The sequence below is a fragment of the Triticum aestivum genome, chromosome 5B, assembly GCF_018294505.1.
Source record: "Triticum aestivum cultivar Chinese Spring chromosome 5B, IWGSC CS RefSeq v2.1, whole genome shotgun sequence".
Classification (NCBI taxonomy): Eukaryota; Viridiplantae; Streptophyta; class Magnoliopsida; order Poales; family Poaceae; genus Triticum; species Triticum aestivum.
The window spans coordinates 63,558,622-63,577,062 of NC_057807.1; positions in this window are offsets into that span (position 1 = coordinate 63,558,622).

Genomic DNA, 18,441 nt, shown 5'->3' on the forward strand with positions numbered 1-18,441 from the left:
TTATGTGGTGTCGCTCAGACGCCCGACTGTGGCATTTATTTTAAAGCCCTTTATGTGGTGTCGCTCAGACGCCCGACTGTGGCATTTATTTTAAAGCCCTTTATGTGGTGTCGCTCAGACGCCCGACTGTGGCATTTCTTTTAAAGCCCTTTATGTGGTGTCGCTCAGACGCCCGACTGTGGCATTTATTTTAAAGGCCTTTATGTGGTGTCGCTCAGATGCCCGACTGTGGCATTTCTTTTAAAGCCCTTTATGTGGTGTCGCTGAGACGCCCGACTGTGGCATTTATTTTAAAGCCCTTTATGTGGTGTCGCTCAGACGCCCGACTGTGGCATTTCTTTTAAAGCCCTTTGTGTGGTGTCGCTCAGATGCCCGACTGTGGCATTTATTTTAAAGGCCTTTATGTGGTGTCGCTCAGACGCCTGACTGTGGCATTTCTTTTAAAGCCCTTCATGTGGTGTCGCTCAGACGCCCGACTGTGGCATTTATTTTAAAGCCCTTTATGTGGTGTCGCTCAGACGCCCGACTGTGGCATTTCTTTTAAAGCCCTTTATGTGGTGTCGCTCAGACGCCCGACTGTGGCTTTTCTTTTAAAGCCCTTTATGTGGTGTCGCTCAGACGCCCGACTGTGGCATTTCTTTTAAAGCCCTTTATGTGGTGTGCTCAGACGCCCGACTGTGGCTTTTCTTTTAAAGCCCTTTATGTGGTGTCGCTCAGACGCCCGACTGTGGCATTTATTTTAAAGCCCTTTATGTGGTGTCGCTCAGACGCCCGACTGTGGCATTTATTTTAAAGCCCTTTATGTGGTGTCGCTCAGACGCCCGACTGTGGCATTTCTTTCAAAGCCCTTTATGTGGTGTCGCTCAGACGCCCGACTGTGGCATTTATTTTAAAGCCCTTTATGTGGTGTCGCTCAGACGCCCGACTGTGGCATTTATTTTAAAGCCCTTTATGTGGTGTCGCTCAGACGCCCGACTGTGGCATTTCTTTTAAAGCCCTTTATGTGGTGTCGCTCAGACGCCCGACTGTGGCATTTATTTTAAAGGCCTTTATGTGGTGTCGCTCAGACGCCCGACTGTGGCATTTCTTTTAAAGCCCTTTATGTGGTGTCGCTTAGACGCCCGACTGTGGCATTTATTTTAAAGCCCTTTATGTGGTGTCGCTCAGACGCCCGACTGTGGCATTTCTTTTAAAGCCCTTTGTGTGGTGTCGCTCAGATGCCCGACTGTGGCATTTATTTTAAAGGCCTTTATGTGGTGTCGCTCAGACGCCTGACTGTGGCATTTCTTTTAAAGCCCTTTATGTGGTGTCGCTCAGACGCCCGACTGTGGCATTTATTTTAAAGCCCTTTATGTGGTGTCGCTCAGACGCCCGACTGTGGCATTTCTTTTAAAGCCCTTTATGTGGTGTCGCTCAGACGCCTGACTGTGGCTTTTCTTTTAAAGCCCTTTATGTGGTGTCGCTCAGACGCCCGACTGGGGCATTCTTTTAAAGCCCTTTATGTGGTGTGCTCAGACGCCCGACTGTGGCTTTTCTTTTAAAGCCCTTTATGTGGTGTCGCTCAGACGCCCGACTGTGGCATTTATTTTAAAGCCCTTTATGTGGTGTCGCTCAGACGCCCGACTGTGGCATTTATTTTAAAGCCCTTTATGTGGTGTCCCTCAGACGCCCGACTGTGGCATTTCTTTTAAAGCCCTTTATGTGGTGTCGCTCAGACGCCCGACTGTGGCATTTATTTTAAAGCCCTTTATGTCGTGTCGCTCAGACGCCCGACTGTGGCATTTCTTTTAAAGCCCTTTATGTGGTGTCGCTCAGACGCCCGACTGTGGCTTTTCTTTTAAAGCCCTTTATGTGGTGTCGCTCAGACGCCCGACTGCGGCATTTCTTTTAAAGCCCTTTATGTGGTGTCGCTCAGATGCCCGACTGTGGCATTTATTTTAAAGGCCTTTATGTGGTGTCGCTCAGACGCCCGACCGTGGCATTTCTTTTAAAGCCCTTTATGTGGTGTCGCTCAGACGCCCGACTGTGGCATTTATTTTAAAGCCCTTTATGTGGTGTCGCTCAGACGCCCGACTGTGGCATTTCTTTTAAAGCCCTTTATGTGGTGTCGCTCAGACGCCCGACTGTGGCTTTTCTTTTAAAGCCCTTTATGTGGTGTCGCTCAGACGCCCGACTGTGGCATTTCTTTTAAAGCCCTTTATGTGGTGTCGCTCAGACACCCGACTGTGGCATTTATTTTAAAGCCCTTTATGTGGTGTCGCTCAGACGCCCGACTGTGGCATTTATTTTAAAGCCCTTTATGTGGTGTCGCTCGGATGCCCGACTGTGGCATTTCTTTTAAAGCCCTTTATGTGGTGTCGCTCAGACGCCCGACTGTGGCATTTATTTTAAAGCCCTTTATGTGGTGTCGCTCAGACGCCCGACTGTGGCATTTATTTTAAAGCCCTTTATGTGGTGTCGCTCAGACGCCCGACTGTGGCATTTCTTTCAAAGCCCTTTATGTGGTGTCGCTCAGACGCCCGACTGTGGCATTTATTTTAAAGCCCTTTATGTGGTGTCGCTCAGACGCCCGACTGTGGCATTCATTTTAAAGCCCTTTATGTGGTGTCGCTCAGACGCCCGACTGTGGCATTTCTTTTAAAGCCCTTTATGTGGTGTCGCTCAGACGCCCGACTGTGGCATTTATTTTAAAGGCCTTTATGTGGTGTCGCTCAGACGCCCGACTGTGGCATTTCTTTTAAAGCCCTTTATGTGGTGTCGCTCAGACGCCCGACTGTGGCATTTATTTTAAAGCCCTTTATGTGGTGTCGCTCAGACGCCCGACTGTGGCATTTCTTTTAAAGCCCTTTGTGTGGTGTCGCTCAGATGCCCGACTGTGGCATTTATTTTAAAGGCCTTTATGTGGTGTCGCTCAGACGCCTGACTGTGGCATTTCTTTTAAAGCCCTTTATGTGGTGTCGCTCAGACGCCCGACTGTGGCTTTTCTTTTAAAGCCCTTTATGTGGTGTCGCTCAGACGCCCGACTGTGGCATTTCTTTTAAAGCCCTTTATGTGGTGTCGCTCAGACGCCCGACTGTGGCTTTTCTTTTAAAGCCCTTTATGTGGTGTCGCTCAGACGCCCGACTGTGGCATTTCTTTTAAAGCCCTTTATGTGGTGTGCTCAGACGCCCGACTGTGGCTTTTCTTTTAAAGCCCTTTATGTGGTGTCGCTCAGACGCCCGACTGTGGCATTTATTTTAAAGCCCTTTATGTGGTGTCGCTCAGACGCCCGACTGTGGCATTTATTTTAAAGCCCTTTATGTGGTGTCGCTCAGACGCCCGACTGTGGCATTTCTTTCAAAGCCCTTTATGTGGTGTCGCTCAGACGCCCGACTGTGGCATTTATTTTAAAGCCCTTTATGTGGTGTCGCTCAGACGCCCGACTGTGGCATTTATTTTAAAGCCCTTTATGTGGTGTCGCTCAGACACCTGACAGTGGCATTTCTTTTAAAGCCCTTTATGTGGTGTCGCTCAGACGCCCGACTGTGGCATTTATTTTAAAGGCCTTTATGTGGTGTCGCTCAGACGCCCGACTGTGGCATTTCTTTTAAAGCCCTTTATGTGGTGTCGCTTAGACGCCCGACTGTGGCATTTATTTTAAAGCCCTTTATGTGGTGTCGCTCAGACGCCCGACTATGGCATTTCTTTTAAAGCCCTTTGTGTGGTGTCGCTCAGATGCCCGACTGTGGCATTTATTTTAAAGGCCTTTATGTGGTGTCGCTCAGACGCCTGACTGTGGCATTTCTTTTAAATCCCTTTATGTGGTGTCGCTCAGACGCCCGACTGTGGAATTTATTTTAAAGCCCTTTATGTGGTGTCGCTCAGACGCCCGACTGTGGCATTTCTTTTAAAGCCCTTTATGTGGTGTCGCTCAGACGCCCGACTGTGGCTTTTCTTTTAAAGCCCTTTATGTGGTGTCGCTCAGACGCCCGACTGTGGCATTTCTTTTAAAGCCCTTTATGTGGTGTGCTCAGACGCCCGACTGTGGCTTTTCTTTTAAAGCCCTTTATGTGGTGTCGCTCAGACGCCCGACTGTGGCATTTATTTTAAAGCCCTTTATGTGGTGTCGCTCAGACGCCCGACTGTGGCATTTATTTTAAAGCCCTTTATGTGGTGTCCCTCAGACGCCCGACTGTGGCATTTCTTTTAAAGCCCTTTATGTGGTGTCGCTCAGACGCCCGACTGTGGCATTTATTTTAAAGCCCTTTATGTCGTGTCGCTCAGACGCCCGACTGTGGCATTTCTTTTAAAGCCCTTTATGTGGTGTCGCTCAGACGCCCGACTGTGGCTTTTCTTTTAAAGCCCTTTATGTGGTGGCGCTCAGACGCCCGACTGTGGCATTTCTTTTAAAGCCCTTTATGTGGTGTCGCTCAGACGCCCGACTGCGGCTTTTCTTTTAGAGCCCTTTATGTGGTGTCACACAGACGCCCGACTATGACATGCTTGTTATTCAGTTCTTAAATTTTAATACTTCTATGACATTGCATATTCATATATTACATGCTCGCACACATCAGAGTTATATATTTACCTTTTGTGACTGGCGTCACATTTTTCCGCACATCATTGTTATGTTATACTCGTGTTCATAATGTTTGCGAGTACATTCAAAGTACTCACTGGCTTGTCCCTAGCTATTGTCCTGGCCAGATATTCGCTTGGAGAGGAGCGTTGCGATGACAGCCCCGGAACCTAAGAAACAACAATAGCAGCCTCACGAAGATAGGAGTTAGCCTGGTCAGCTATTCCCGTGGGAAATGGAGCCCCATGCATAGATGATCCACCAAACCGCTTCCGCCCTCAACCACTAGAAACCTTCTGTTATGCTCACAGGCCAAGGATGGTCTTGTACTCCGTGTTCTGTAATTTTGCTTGGAATTTCTGTATTAAGTTGATGCCTCATTAGCTAACAGTTATCCTGGGGCTGATGAGCTCGACAGCCATTTTCTGGAAATTATAGTGTCCGGAAAACCGGTCGCGACAAACGGGGCTGACAGGTAGGGCGGTTGTGTCACGTCTGATAGAAGTTACACATCTGCCCCTATTTAAAATATTATCCTACATGTATTTCGGACGAGGAGAGTTTGTTTTGCCGCCCACCGTGTATGAATGGGGAATGGAGGGAGAAATAGAGGTCTTTCGGACGAGCTTGAATCAAATGAGTTTTGCCGCCCATGTTTGACGCCCACCATGTCGGAATGGGCTCAGAGGCGGTCGTGTCACGTCTAATTGAAGATACTAACCTAGCCCTATTTAGAGCAGTGGAAATCGGGCCGATGGATTGTCCGTGTAATGGGTAGATAGTAATTTCCATCTCCCAAACACTTGGCTTCGGGCAGCCGATGTGGGAGTGGACATTTTGCTGTTTCTTTCAAATTTTGGGACAATAAGCATCCACGTTTACCTTGGCAACTAAATTCGAATCCATTTTGTATTCCTATATGAATCTCTATAAATCATTCTATGTGTTTTTATATATCTTCAAAAGGACGACAAAGATGTATTCCACTGTCATATATGAATATGGTTTACAAATGCCGATACTCAAATTTAGAAACTAGAATCCAGTTTAAGGTGAATTCGAATATTTGGAACACTTCATGTCCAACTCAAATGTCACACACAGCTTAATGTGTACTCCCATTTAGATATGTACACAAGCGATGTATCAAGATTCAAATACCGAGTCAATCAACCAAGAATGTACGGAACTAATAGACATGTAAACACTTATAGAGTATATGGATCAATAATATCAACTAACATACATAAGCCAGGCCGCTATACTTTTTTTTGGCTACAACAGCATCTTTTTTTTAGATAGCATCTTGGCCCTTTCCGATAAGTGGCACTTATGGTCCATCTATACTAGTATTGTTGAATGCACATTCAGCCCAATTGGCATATTTGTTGGTATGGCATAGCAATCCAAATGAAATGTCTCTGAGTCTTATCAATTAATACAGACTTGTGCTCAAATAAAATTACAAACAAAAAAACAAAAAAAACAATTATTACATGATCTCTAAAACAAATGATTTGACTGATTACATGAACAGACAACACAAAGGTTATTCAACTATGGAAAGAACATTTCACCTATGATTTACCATGTGGGAATTTAATTTCCTTTTTTCCTTCAGGACCATAACAATCTGGTTAGTCTCATCTTGCTTCATTTTGAAATCCACCAAATATTTAATGGTTGTCTTGAGTACTGCTGGTGATTGTGCTGTTTGCTTCCTCAACATGTCAACTTCATCTCTAAGTGTAGAAGCAGAATCTCTTTCTACCACTAGTTTAGCCTCTAGAGCATCAGCAGTTGGCAATTCATAATGCACGATTGGGCCGGTGCTACTGCTGTGGGATGATGCAACGTCCATGGGGACCTCGCTCTTTGATCTTGGGCTAACCTGTTTTGCCATTAAAGTTCCGATTGGATTCAGAAAAGTTGAAGTTAGCAAAACATCTCAACTGGGAGTTATAACAGCAAACCAGTTAAACAAACAAGGAATTAAAGAGTTTCAATTGGATGCTGAAAAGTAGTTATTAACATCATTGTAACCCGCTGTTGTAGCAGCAAAGCAGTTAAACAAACAAGTAGATATTTAAGTTAAGGAAAACAGGTAATTCTTAACAGTAAGTACAAACACATAGATAGACGCAGCCTACAATATGATTAACAGGCTGTGCCATTATGTAATCAGTAGCAAACTAAATTAAGCCAAGCAACGTAATTGAACAATTTTGCAATAAGTGGCTAACTGAAATTCCGAGAAGCAGGTAACTGAACTTACGCTAGTTCTTTGTACAGGCACACTGCAACTTCTTTTTCTCTTACATGGTTGTAGAAGGAGTCCATGGCATCAATTTCTTGGATATGCAGTCCCAATACTTCTTTCTTCCCACACTGCATGGGTAAGTCAAATGGTTAGTCTGGTAATATGGTGCGTCCTTGATATGTTATATGAGGACATGTAGGCCCTGTTTGGTTCGGCTGTGGATTTCTAAAAGCAGCTGTGAAAAATCTGCTGTGGAAAAACAGCTGTGGAAAATCTGATGTCAAAAAGATGTAGGTCATTTGGCAAACCAGTTGATACAGTTTTTTTAGATTTTGGACCGCATCGGAATCAGATTTTGGAAAGCACGTCCTAGGCTGCTTCCGCTTTTGGTTTAGATTTTGGCAGCGGATTTCTGAAATCGGATTCTGCTAGGTTCGCCCTTTGGTTCAGATTCTGCTGCGCGGCAGTAGAATCCATTGATAAAAGTTGCACCAAACAGGGCTATAGTCACACTAGTTGTAGCCAAACACATCACACTGGCTTTTACTTTATATTTCATGCGATTAGTTTTGGCATATCGAGATCTAAGCAATCTACAATAGGATGAAAAGACTGGCATCCTTCACATTATTGGCGAACTCAGTTCATAGAAACAAGCAATTCAACCATTCTGTGGGTAAATCAAAAGCGTCACTGGAATATTTTTCACTATCCAATCATACACGCAAAAAGGGGTGATGCCACCATAGGGGCTGGTATGGGCGTCCGCCTCAGGTGGCTGGAAAGTGTGCACCTAGTTTGAGTCGTCCAGGTTGGCCCACGCTAGTTTTGTTCATCCCAACGCACAAGCAGGCAATGTAAAAAATGATGAAAAATGTTTCAATTTGGATGGGCCAATAACATAAGTGCAAGGCAGGCCCTATAGCAGGCTCGCGGCCCAAACGAGCGCCTCCCATATCGATCGACAGCAGGAAAAATCCCAATTGATTCGCTCCAGCCTCCAGTCTGGTTTGCTCCTAACCTAGCCGCCGCTGGACAGACCAACACAGCACTTCCTCACGCCCTCGTTCGAGGGCGGTCGCCGGGCTTCAAGCGAACAGAAGGACAAGAAGATGAAGATCCAACCCTGGGTGTAGCCTGCGTGGGAGGCAGCGGCGGCAGCACGGGCATGGCATCGAGATTGCGCAAACGGACAGTCGCTAATTGCAAGAGTAGCATGCGCAACGAGCAGGTACATCACATCCTTGATTATATCTAATTCAACTCTTCAATTTCTGGCCAATAGTTAAACCTGACGGTGTTGGAAAACTGCTTGTATGTAGGGAATCTATGAGTAACTCCCCCAATCAATACTGAACTGACTGAATCTGATGTATCTAATCATGTTTCACATGCAAACATACAAGCTCATGTTGTTCTTGAGCCTGAAGTGTCTAATGAACAGACTGCTAATGCAGGATTTGATGCAAACATTTTACATGCTCCTGGTGATGAACATATATTGTCTAATGAGGGATCTAATGCAAGCATTTTGCAAGCTCATTGAAGGATTTAGTGTCTAATGGTTATCTACTATGTTGAGAGAGACAGAGATTTGCAGGCATTGATGACAAGCAAATTATAGTGCATTTTCATAGCTTGAGGAAACGTCGAGGCCATCTACCAGAAAGTCCCCGTATCATGACAACATAGCATAAATACTTTTCTAATCTGTTGTTTGTAAGTATTGGCATACTTGTGCAGGATAGATATATTGATATGCAGTTTGCGCACTGGTTATACGTGCAATTACACTTCGATATTTTCAGCCAGGGAACGAATAATTCAAGCAGGTACAGACCATGTTTGTAGTCCTTGTACACCATGTTGCATTTTGTGTTTTTTGGTGCTTGCATCATTTAGTGTTTATAATCTAAACTACTTTGGATCATTAGCTGGTTTTCAAAGTGCATGTAGCTTCACATTTCTCAAGTTATGTTGATTTCCGGAGTGCAAGTGCCTTCGTATTTGTTAAGTTAAATGTTCGCCCCTGGTAACTTGAATTCGTGGATCAGCCACTGCACACAAATCATACACGAATGCCAGTACGAATTAAATGAAATGCAGGGACTTACACTAGCACGTTGTACAGGCTCACTGCAGCTCTGCTTGCGCTTGGGATGTTCCATGTACAAGTCCATGGTACCACTTGCTTGGATGTGCAGGCCTTGTGCTCCTTGCATCCCCCTCTGCATTTTTGACATGGCGAATGGTTGATCAAATAAGAGGAATCGACCTTGATGTTGTACCGAAGGACAGATACTTACAAGGTTATACGGGTGTTCAAGATGTGTACCAGATCCCGTAGCGCCGTCATGTTTCGCTAAAATATGGATTTGCTTGTTTCAGATGATATCTCTAGAAGAAATAAGAGAGCAGTGAAAGGATATCCAAACATCGTCGGAACAGTGCACAAGGGAGTGATGTGTGGATACCTAGTTCGGGCCGGCGTTTGGGCATGCTCGCCTAGCTAGAGTGCAGGTCACTTCCGAGCTGTTGAGGGTGATGCGCTAGCGTTGCTGGCTGCGCACGGATGCATATCTTGAGTGGCCACGGAGCGCTACGATGCGGTGGACGAGACCGTTGGTGAAGCCCCAACAACCTTGGGGGCGGAGGTGCGACGATGTGCTTGGTGAAGTACCCCGGTGAGCTGGGAGACGGCATCGGTGAAGCGCACCTGATGCGGTGGAACTCGGTGTCTATGAGGCACGTCGGTTGCGGCGGCCGACGTTGTCGGTGGACCACCCAGTGCGGTGGACGAGGGCGTAGATGAGGTAGCTCCCGTGCGGTGGTGAAGTGCGACCGTTGTCTTCGTCGTCGTCGTCCGGCACAGAGGTGGGGAATGGTGGGGAAAGATATGAGATGAGGGGCGATTCGAGGGTTGGCGGCGAATTAGGGATTTGAGCAATCTGGGCGCGGAAGGGGACGGTGGAGAAGAGAGATTTTGCAGGGCTGGAAGGGGCCGCTAGATATTTCAATCCGAAACGTGCAAGCACGAACTTATATTGTCGTCGTCCTTTTTTTTGGGGGGAGGGAGGGGGGTGGGTGGCTGGGTGCTACGTGTCCGTCCGACACACGCGACCACCCCGACAGGACTATGCTTCGGTGCCTTAAGGCATCTGCCTTTGTGTCCATTACATATGGGCCCAACAGGTGGCTGGCCCACATGTGAGTGACGCAAAGGCAGTTGCCTGTAAGGCACCGAAGCAGCGTCCACAACGACACGACCCTAGTTTGCCTGGTGCGCCTACATTTGAGAATGCAAACGAATCTTCTTTCATTTGCAAACGAATCTGTATGTATTACCATGCCCATGTTTTCCTTGCAATAATTAGTCATTCGAAATGAGATACTCCATCCGTTCACTTTTGTAAGTCGTTTGAAACAACTTAAAATGAACTGTTTTGCACATTGTCTGAAATGTCTTCAAGGTCTTATAAAAGTGAACAGAGGGAGTACTATAAATTAATTAATGAGGAGTTATTTGAAAAAAATCAAAACTGTACCCACACTAACGTGGATTAGAGTGTGTCTCACATAATTAGTTATTTGAATTAGAGTGTGTGTCACGTGGTTAGTTATTTGAATTAGAGTGTGTGTCACGTAGCGATCTCCAATTCTAACGTGGATTTCGCATTTCACTGTATCCACGCTACTTTTTTAATACAAATGCATATGTATATGATGAACACCATGGTAGTGAGAAAACTTTTGGATGGATTCAAACATACGACCTACAAAATAGCACAACAAACTGAGTCAATGTCAACTTTTCGAAACTTAGTATGGCATGAATTCGAAATAATTACCCGTATGCCTGCTGCTTGGTTCAAATCTTACAATGTACACTGAATTGAAACATCGATATTAATTCTCGTACTATGTACTTCAAATGTTGTGTTTAGCCCCCCCCCCCCGCACAAATGGTACATACTTCCTGTATCGGTCAATCTTTCTCTCCTAACCACCTTAGGAAGCTATCGGTTTCCAACACACGTTCATTCTTTCTCTCCATGTTTCGATCTCTAAGTCTCTCAACTACACAACCCCTTTTTCCACTCTGTTACCAAATATATTTACCTCATGCACCCACCATTGCACCCCATGCCGAGCTCTCCCCCCTCCCCTCTCCCTCTCACCCTCTCGCGCTAAATACATGCATTGCCTATCTAGCCCCCAACCTCTCGTGCATGCGCACACACGCACGTTGTATATCTAGGTCACTCCCTCGAGACTGTCTCACTCTTTCTTCCGCACGGCGGGCCACACTCGCTCAATCTCGCTCTCTTTATCCGAGTCTCTTTTAACCTCGTTTTCTTTCACACACAAATGATATATCTCCCTGTTGAGGCCTCGATTGACACACTCTATACTCTCTCACACAGATTGTCTATCTAGGTCAGTCCATCCAAGCGCCCACCACACTTTCGACCTCATGGTGGGCCACGCTCACTCAATCTCTCTCTCTCTCTCTCTCTCTCTCCGTATGTCTCGATTGACCTCGCTCTTTCTCGGACAAAAATGATATATCACCATGTTTGAGCCCAATTCGACCTATTCACATTGTATACTCTCTCACGCACATCGTCTATCTAGGTCACTCACTCCAACCCGTCTCACTCTTTCGATCGCACGGCGACCCTATGTGATTGGTTGACCTTGCTTCCTCCCATGCACAAAATATATCTACACGTCTTCACTTACTGGTGGGTTCCATGTGTGCTCTCTCTCTCATCCCCTTCTACGTTTAGACGCACGGGCAAACAGGAAGAACTCGCGGGCGATGTTGCCGCTGACCATATCTGCACGCGTTCACAAGTCACGGCACCAGTTTCACGTACTAGCAGCACTCGTCAGTGTGTACGTGCAATGCACGTTAATTTGGATGTATATTAAGTGCATGCGGATATTAAATACTAGGATATTATTTGCGTGTTGTCATGTGATTAGCACTATTTTTGGCATGAAATTAACTGCACGCTAAACGTGTTGAGCGCTGGACATTGAAGCAGTCTAGGTCGTTGGATGACAAGGAATACATGTGGCTTGATGACATTTTATATTTAATTTGATACGGCTCTAGCAGAACATTCAATCGATCAAACCATACATTTCGTTCAGTCTGACTCCGACTTTAAATATACGACGATCGATATAAAATAAACAGAAATGATAAACATTCGGATTTTAAGCATGGCAATCCGAACGTTTTTCATGGCAAATTTAGATTACGCGGCGGCGGTGGGGGCGTCTCGTGGTGGGAAGCGGCTCCTCTGCCATGCTCTGTGTGTCGTCGGGCCACTGACCGATGGCGACGGCGGCGTCTTGCGGCGTTGTTGGCGTACTCCTAGACGTTGTCCTATCTTCAAGGAAGGCCAAAATGTTCTGGACTTCGGAGTGAGTCGACTGGCGGGAGGAGGCGACTGGCGTTGGTGCAAGGAAGCGGTCGACGGCAGCCATCCATGCCGCTGAGGGGGGCACATGCACCCACGCGGGGAAAGGCGCTGTCAACGGCGCGGCGGAGACATTCATGTGCACGGGCGCACGTCAGTGCACGCGCAGGCGCAGGCGCTGGCAGGTGCACGGGCACCGGCACGGGCATGCGCGTCAGTGCACGTGCAGGCACAGGCACTGGCAGGTTCACGGGCACCGGCACGGCCGTGCGCGTAAGTGCACGCGCAGGCGCATGCGCTGGCAGGTGCACGGGCGCCTGAAAGTCGGCGGGCACCTCGTGGAACCCCATGGGATCAAGCTCGGCGACAATGTGCGGCTCCCAGCCCATCAATGCCACGGGGATGGGCGCTGGCATAGTCGGGGCGATGGGAGCCGGAACGGGAGCGGGGACAGGCGCGCCGTCTTCCCGCAAGGCCAATTCAAGCTCGTCCCAAAGCGCCTTATGTTGTTGAGACTCCGGCTGGGTGTCTTCCTCAGGAAACTGGAACACTAAGGGCAGACCATCGTGATGCGGCATGGCGTACGTTTAGGTCAGGCTAGTTGGAGGTAGACGACAGGAGAATCGGAGAGGAAGAGAGAGGATTGTAGTGATACTCCCTCTTTCTGGTTTATAAGGCTCAATTCAAAAATCTCACCAACCTAGGTAGATGTGAGTGGCGGAATACTTATTGTAGTTTGCAAAAGCACCCAATTAATGCTCTTGTTTTTCTCAAAAACATATGTTTACCAATGCATTAATTGGAATGCATGCATGCATAAATTACATGCATTGGTCAATTTTCTCTTAATACTTGCATGCAATGATTTAATTTACCTTGGAATTTGAACATGTGATGGGAAACAACAAAATTGAGCCTTATAAAATGGAAAAACTAATATTTTGAGATAAGCCCTATAAACCGGAAAGGAGGGAGTACCGGGTAGTGCGGGGTTGATTAAACTGCGGCGCCGACGACATTAAAAGTGGGAGCAGTTGGGACGACGGTGGGCGGTGGAGCCTGGTCAAAGGCTCGCCTCCCGGTGAGCCTGCACAGCGGTCTGCTCGCACGCCTCCCTGACAGCCGGCGCAGCGGTCTGCACGCACGCCTCCCGTCGACTCACACGCTTGCTCGGACGGCACCTGCCGATTGCCGATGAGAAGCGGGGACTCGTGGCGTCACGTATACGCCCACGGTTTCAATAGTGAAAGCGTTCGCCTTAACGTGACAGGTCTTTCTTCCAAAATACTTTGGCTCTTCATTTGTGCAACTTGTCATCAGCAGCTTGTCTCAAATTGAAGAAAAAACTTACGAAGTAATATTTGTGCCATATCACGTGACCATACTTAGTTTCAAGAATTTATGCTCACTTTTGGATTTTCTGAAATTTAAGATCCAGGATTCGAAACAATATCATAACCTGCATCATACAATAAATTTTCAAGCCGTACATCTGTCCTATTGTATTTCTTAAGAAAGCATTCGGTCAAACATTTTGCTTAGTTAGACTTCAGACAAGTTATATATGCATAGTAGAAGGATAATCCCTCCGTACCAGTGCATTACCAGTACATTTTCCTTAGTTAGACTTCACACAACGGCAGCAGCTCTGTCTGATCCAGCTGAGGATTGGGCACCGACCGCGTCAGCGGATCAGTCTGATCTCCCAGAGCATCATGCATCGACACCGGCACCTGCTCCGACACCGGCACCAGCTCTACAAGGAGCACCATCTCCGGCAGCAGCATCGGCTTCGGCACCTGCACCAACACTTGCACTTGCATCTGCTCCGGCCCGTGCAGTTGCACCAGCAACTGACTGGGCTGCAGTTCGCACTTCATATACCAAAGTCCTTACAAAAACCGACATGTCCACCTTCTTGGTAAGCATTGGCCGCCCAAGTGATTCGTTCTTTTTTCTTTCCATGTTGTTTCACATGATTTACTGTGTTGATCTAACTGTTTGGGTGTGTCTTCTTGTTTGCAAACAGAGAATTCCTAGAGCAACGAGGGAGTCGTTCAACAATCTGGGCAACCGCGGCCAAGTTTCTCTTACCATGCGCAGCCTTGGTGTGAATGAACCTGCTCAATATACCGTAAGTACAAAGGATGGTCACATGATGATTGATGCTAAAGGATGGTCAAGTTTCAAATCTAAATCATATCTTGTAGTAGGGGATGATGTCAAAATCGAACTTTCTCGGCAAGGAGAGCTGGTCCAAATCAACTTTGAAATTAGCAGCATGCAACTGCAGAACTGATCTATCCTCCGAGAGATTTTGATGTAATAATCTAGCATGCTGAAACAAGTGTCCTGTGTGTATAAGTAGTACGACAGTATTATTTATCACATGGTATATCGTTGATAGAATTGCAACTCTGATTGCTGGTTAGGAACTGTCGTTCAATTTCATTCCAACAACTGTCGTGCTTTATTCAATTTTGTGTATTCGCCTTGCGACAGCATCTAAAACCAGCGCCGTACTGATCGCTTGCAATATGAAAAGCGCCGAGGTAGAACACATGGGCCCCAAAACATGCAGGGTCGGCCTGCGACCAAAGTCCAGAACCATGAGCCTATCTGAGTATTATATTCTCAGCTGAACCCCCATAAAAGAGCTGAACCCCCATAATGCCCGTGCGTTGTAGAGGGAGTATATTTCTCGCCAAGCTGAGCCTGTGATATAAAAGATTTTTATATTTCTTTACAGAGGGAGTATATCTCTGTCAAAAAATATATACATGTGTAACTAGTTACTCCTGTCTTTCTACTTCCTTTCGCTGATATATGGGGCAACCGGCAACGGGGTCCACGTGCCATATGCACAAATTAGAGTGCACAACTTCACGGTAGACACACCCCGGTCGTAGCGCCGTAGTAATGCCCAATGAGCCGTCAGATCACAACCCCCCCTTTCCAGCTTTAGCAGTAAGCTGGACGGACGAAGCGTCAATATTTCACTGGGCCTGAATCCCCTTCTCCCACATTTGCTTGTTCAGAGAAAACCCCCTCTCGGCGATTGCATAGGGTTTTCTCATGGAGAACAAGGTACGAATTCTTCATCCATCCCCGATAAACCCATGTCCCTTGGTCGCAGGTAATCCTAGGATGGCAGCCGCCGCCGTTGATGCATTTTTCTTCCTACTGAATCTACTGTGTTTCATTTGTAGTGCCCAAAGTGCGAGTACCCTATAGGTTTCTGTGCCCTTGGCGAGACGCCACACTTGTTCCTTCTCATCCTAACACAACATTTTGAAACGCGCACAGTATGTTCCTAGAATCCTCTTTTCTATCCGGGAGGGTGGGGTTTTTTTGAACATGCCGTGTTCTCATATTATTTTTCCTGCAGTGTATTATTTGCTCTGCCAGAACACATGTACTCATGATGCTCGGCCTTGCCATAACTGAATAAACTAGTTTAATGATCACAGTGAAGACAAGCCATGGATATAAGTTCCGAGCTGGGTTCATGAACCAAGAAGATCGCTGATTTTTTATGGCCGAACTTGTATAAACTTTCTCAAGTGTTACGGACTAAGAGTTGGCGCACGAATGTTGATGGAAATAGCAGAACCTGGTCTCATCTTCACTGCGATCTTCCACCCCGACGTCGTTCCAATTGTTCATCCATGTTAGTTTTGTATCTGGTTCTTGCTTGTTGCCTCGATTACTTCTTAATCCACCTATTCTGTCTAACTAATCACAATTTAACTTCTAACGAATCTCTCACGAAGATGCTACTTCTAACTAATATTTTCTAATAATTGGTGGCACGTGTAGGTTTTTTCAGAGTTAAGCAGTCTGCTCGTTTGTTACTCTGTAATAACTCGGTTGTTACTAATGGCACTGAAGTTGACTGGATCGACATCCACAAGTTCCTACACTTTATTGATCGTCTTGAGGTCCTTGTGGGGCGTTTCAATGGTGGAAGGCCACGTGGGATATGTGTGCCACTTCTGCACTCGTTGAACAGGTCCAACTGTGTCGAGAAACTTACGGTACGAGCTGTTTTCTATTATATATGTTGTTCATAAACTATTGCTTATACACAGTTTTACAGCTGTGATCTTCTTGAAACAGGAACTGCTGAGTTCTATTGTTCCTATACAGATGCCTGACCATGGTCGGGTCAGACTTGTGCTTGGTCACAACATTATGTTTATGTCGACCTACTCAATTCCCCTTGGAGGTGAAAAGATACTTATTCATGGGTGGTCTCAAATAATGAAGGCCCATCCATCTTGGAGAATAGGACAGAAGATTATGTTCATGCTTTTCCATGGCTCTAAAGCGAATATCCTATTTATTGACCACGTTGCGAGATGAAGCCGCTTTCAGAAGGTTGTGGATGCGCGGGGTGGCGCATGGGCCTTGTCCTGGGCCTTGGCGGCCTCACCCTTGGTTAACTGTAGGCAAAGTAGCACCGTTCGAGGCGTGCTTTGTACGGTTGAACCTGTATCAGTACTCATACTGCTTTCAGCTTTGGTTGTTAAGTGCCCCTGCTGGTTTCAGTTAAGGTTGTTAAGTACTCCTGCTGCTTTTACAGTCTGTTGTGTTTCTTCAGTCCTGTCCTCATCCAGCCGCCAAAACCAGACCAGCACCGGCTGGGCCGCCTGCTTCCGCCTCCCACGGCTGACTGCGCCTCAGCACACGCATCGCCACCCCACCGTCTCCTAACACTACAAGAAATATGTCAACTTATGACCTTCTGTCAGTGACCCTGGAAGAATTGGTCATAGATTTATGACCATTTGAGACCAATTGGTCAAAAGCTGTTCAGGGGCTCCAAACCCTAAACCATTGCGACCATTTTGGTCAGAAAGGTCATAATTTCCTTACATGAAATGGTCATAAAGCTAACAGCGCTAGTCCGCTGCCTTATTTCTAGTTGTTAACGACCAATATAGATGGTCATAGCCTTGTAAATTGTGGTGGGTTGCTATGACTAGGCGCCACCTCATCAGTTTTGCCAATGTGTCATACTAAGCAACCTATATTTCTGTCATTCCCAAAATTCCCAAAAAAATCTCATAAATTCTTCGGGTCATATCTTCGTCAAATGTGTAAAAACCTTCCTTTCCTAGTTCAAAAATAATTCAAAAATATTCATTTTCCTATTCTGTTCAGAGTAATAGTTTGTGAAGGAAGTACCACTTTGGCATGTCCAAATAGTATCCATTTTCTACAGTGCTTTCTTATGCCCAAATAACCATCCTCCACCAAATGCCAGCTCAATCCATTCATTATTTTGAGCCGAGCTTCAACATTCGTATTTATGTCCAGTGTGGTGGTTTGCAAAGCAAGTACAACCTAGGCTCCCCCTTTTGAGCTGAAATTTTTTGAAAATGGTCTTCTTAGTAACTGATCATCCTTAGCCAAAACTCACGCCCATTAGCCATGTACATTTCCCGTACCGCTAATCAAACACTTGGCTGCTAATTCATGTTTGAGCATCGATTGGTCTCCTCGTGAGAATCTTATGTTGTAATTTTATTCCTAGCACCAACCTGGGGAGTGCCCAACCCACTAGACATGCCTAGGCCGCCTAGAACACATGGCAACGCCACGGTCACGCGGTGACCACGCGGCGGGCATGCGAGTTTACGCGCTCTAGAGTTGGGGCCCTCGGCCACCGCCCAAACCTTGACGTATCGCCACCAAACCATGTATTTATGATTAAATAGGTCCTTATGTAACTAGAAATGATTTTTGGAAAAAATAAATAGCAAACTATGAGGCAGCTGCAGTTCAAATTTGACCCGCTTCCAACTGAATCGGCAGAAATTTGTCTTTTTCACGAGAGGTGGATCAAAAAATTTTCACCAGACCATTTTGTCAATTGTGCATTAAATATGGCCTAGTATTTTATAAAAATGATTTGGTCCAATTTTGCAACAATTATTTGGTAGTTCCTTCACAAAAAACCCTCCTTTCGGGCACTCGAAAAATGGAAAATGGTTTTTTCGTCCAACGAAAATGAAAACTTCCTTAGGCAACATTGTTTGCCATTCCAATATGCACCCTTGTGCACAATATGAGATCATTTGAACAAACTATGCCATGAATGTGGCCATAAGATTGATCATTTGGCTTGAAAGCCATGAATCTTCACACTTGATAGCTCATTTCTGAGAACACTTTTTTAAAAT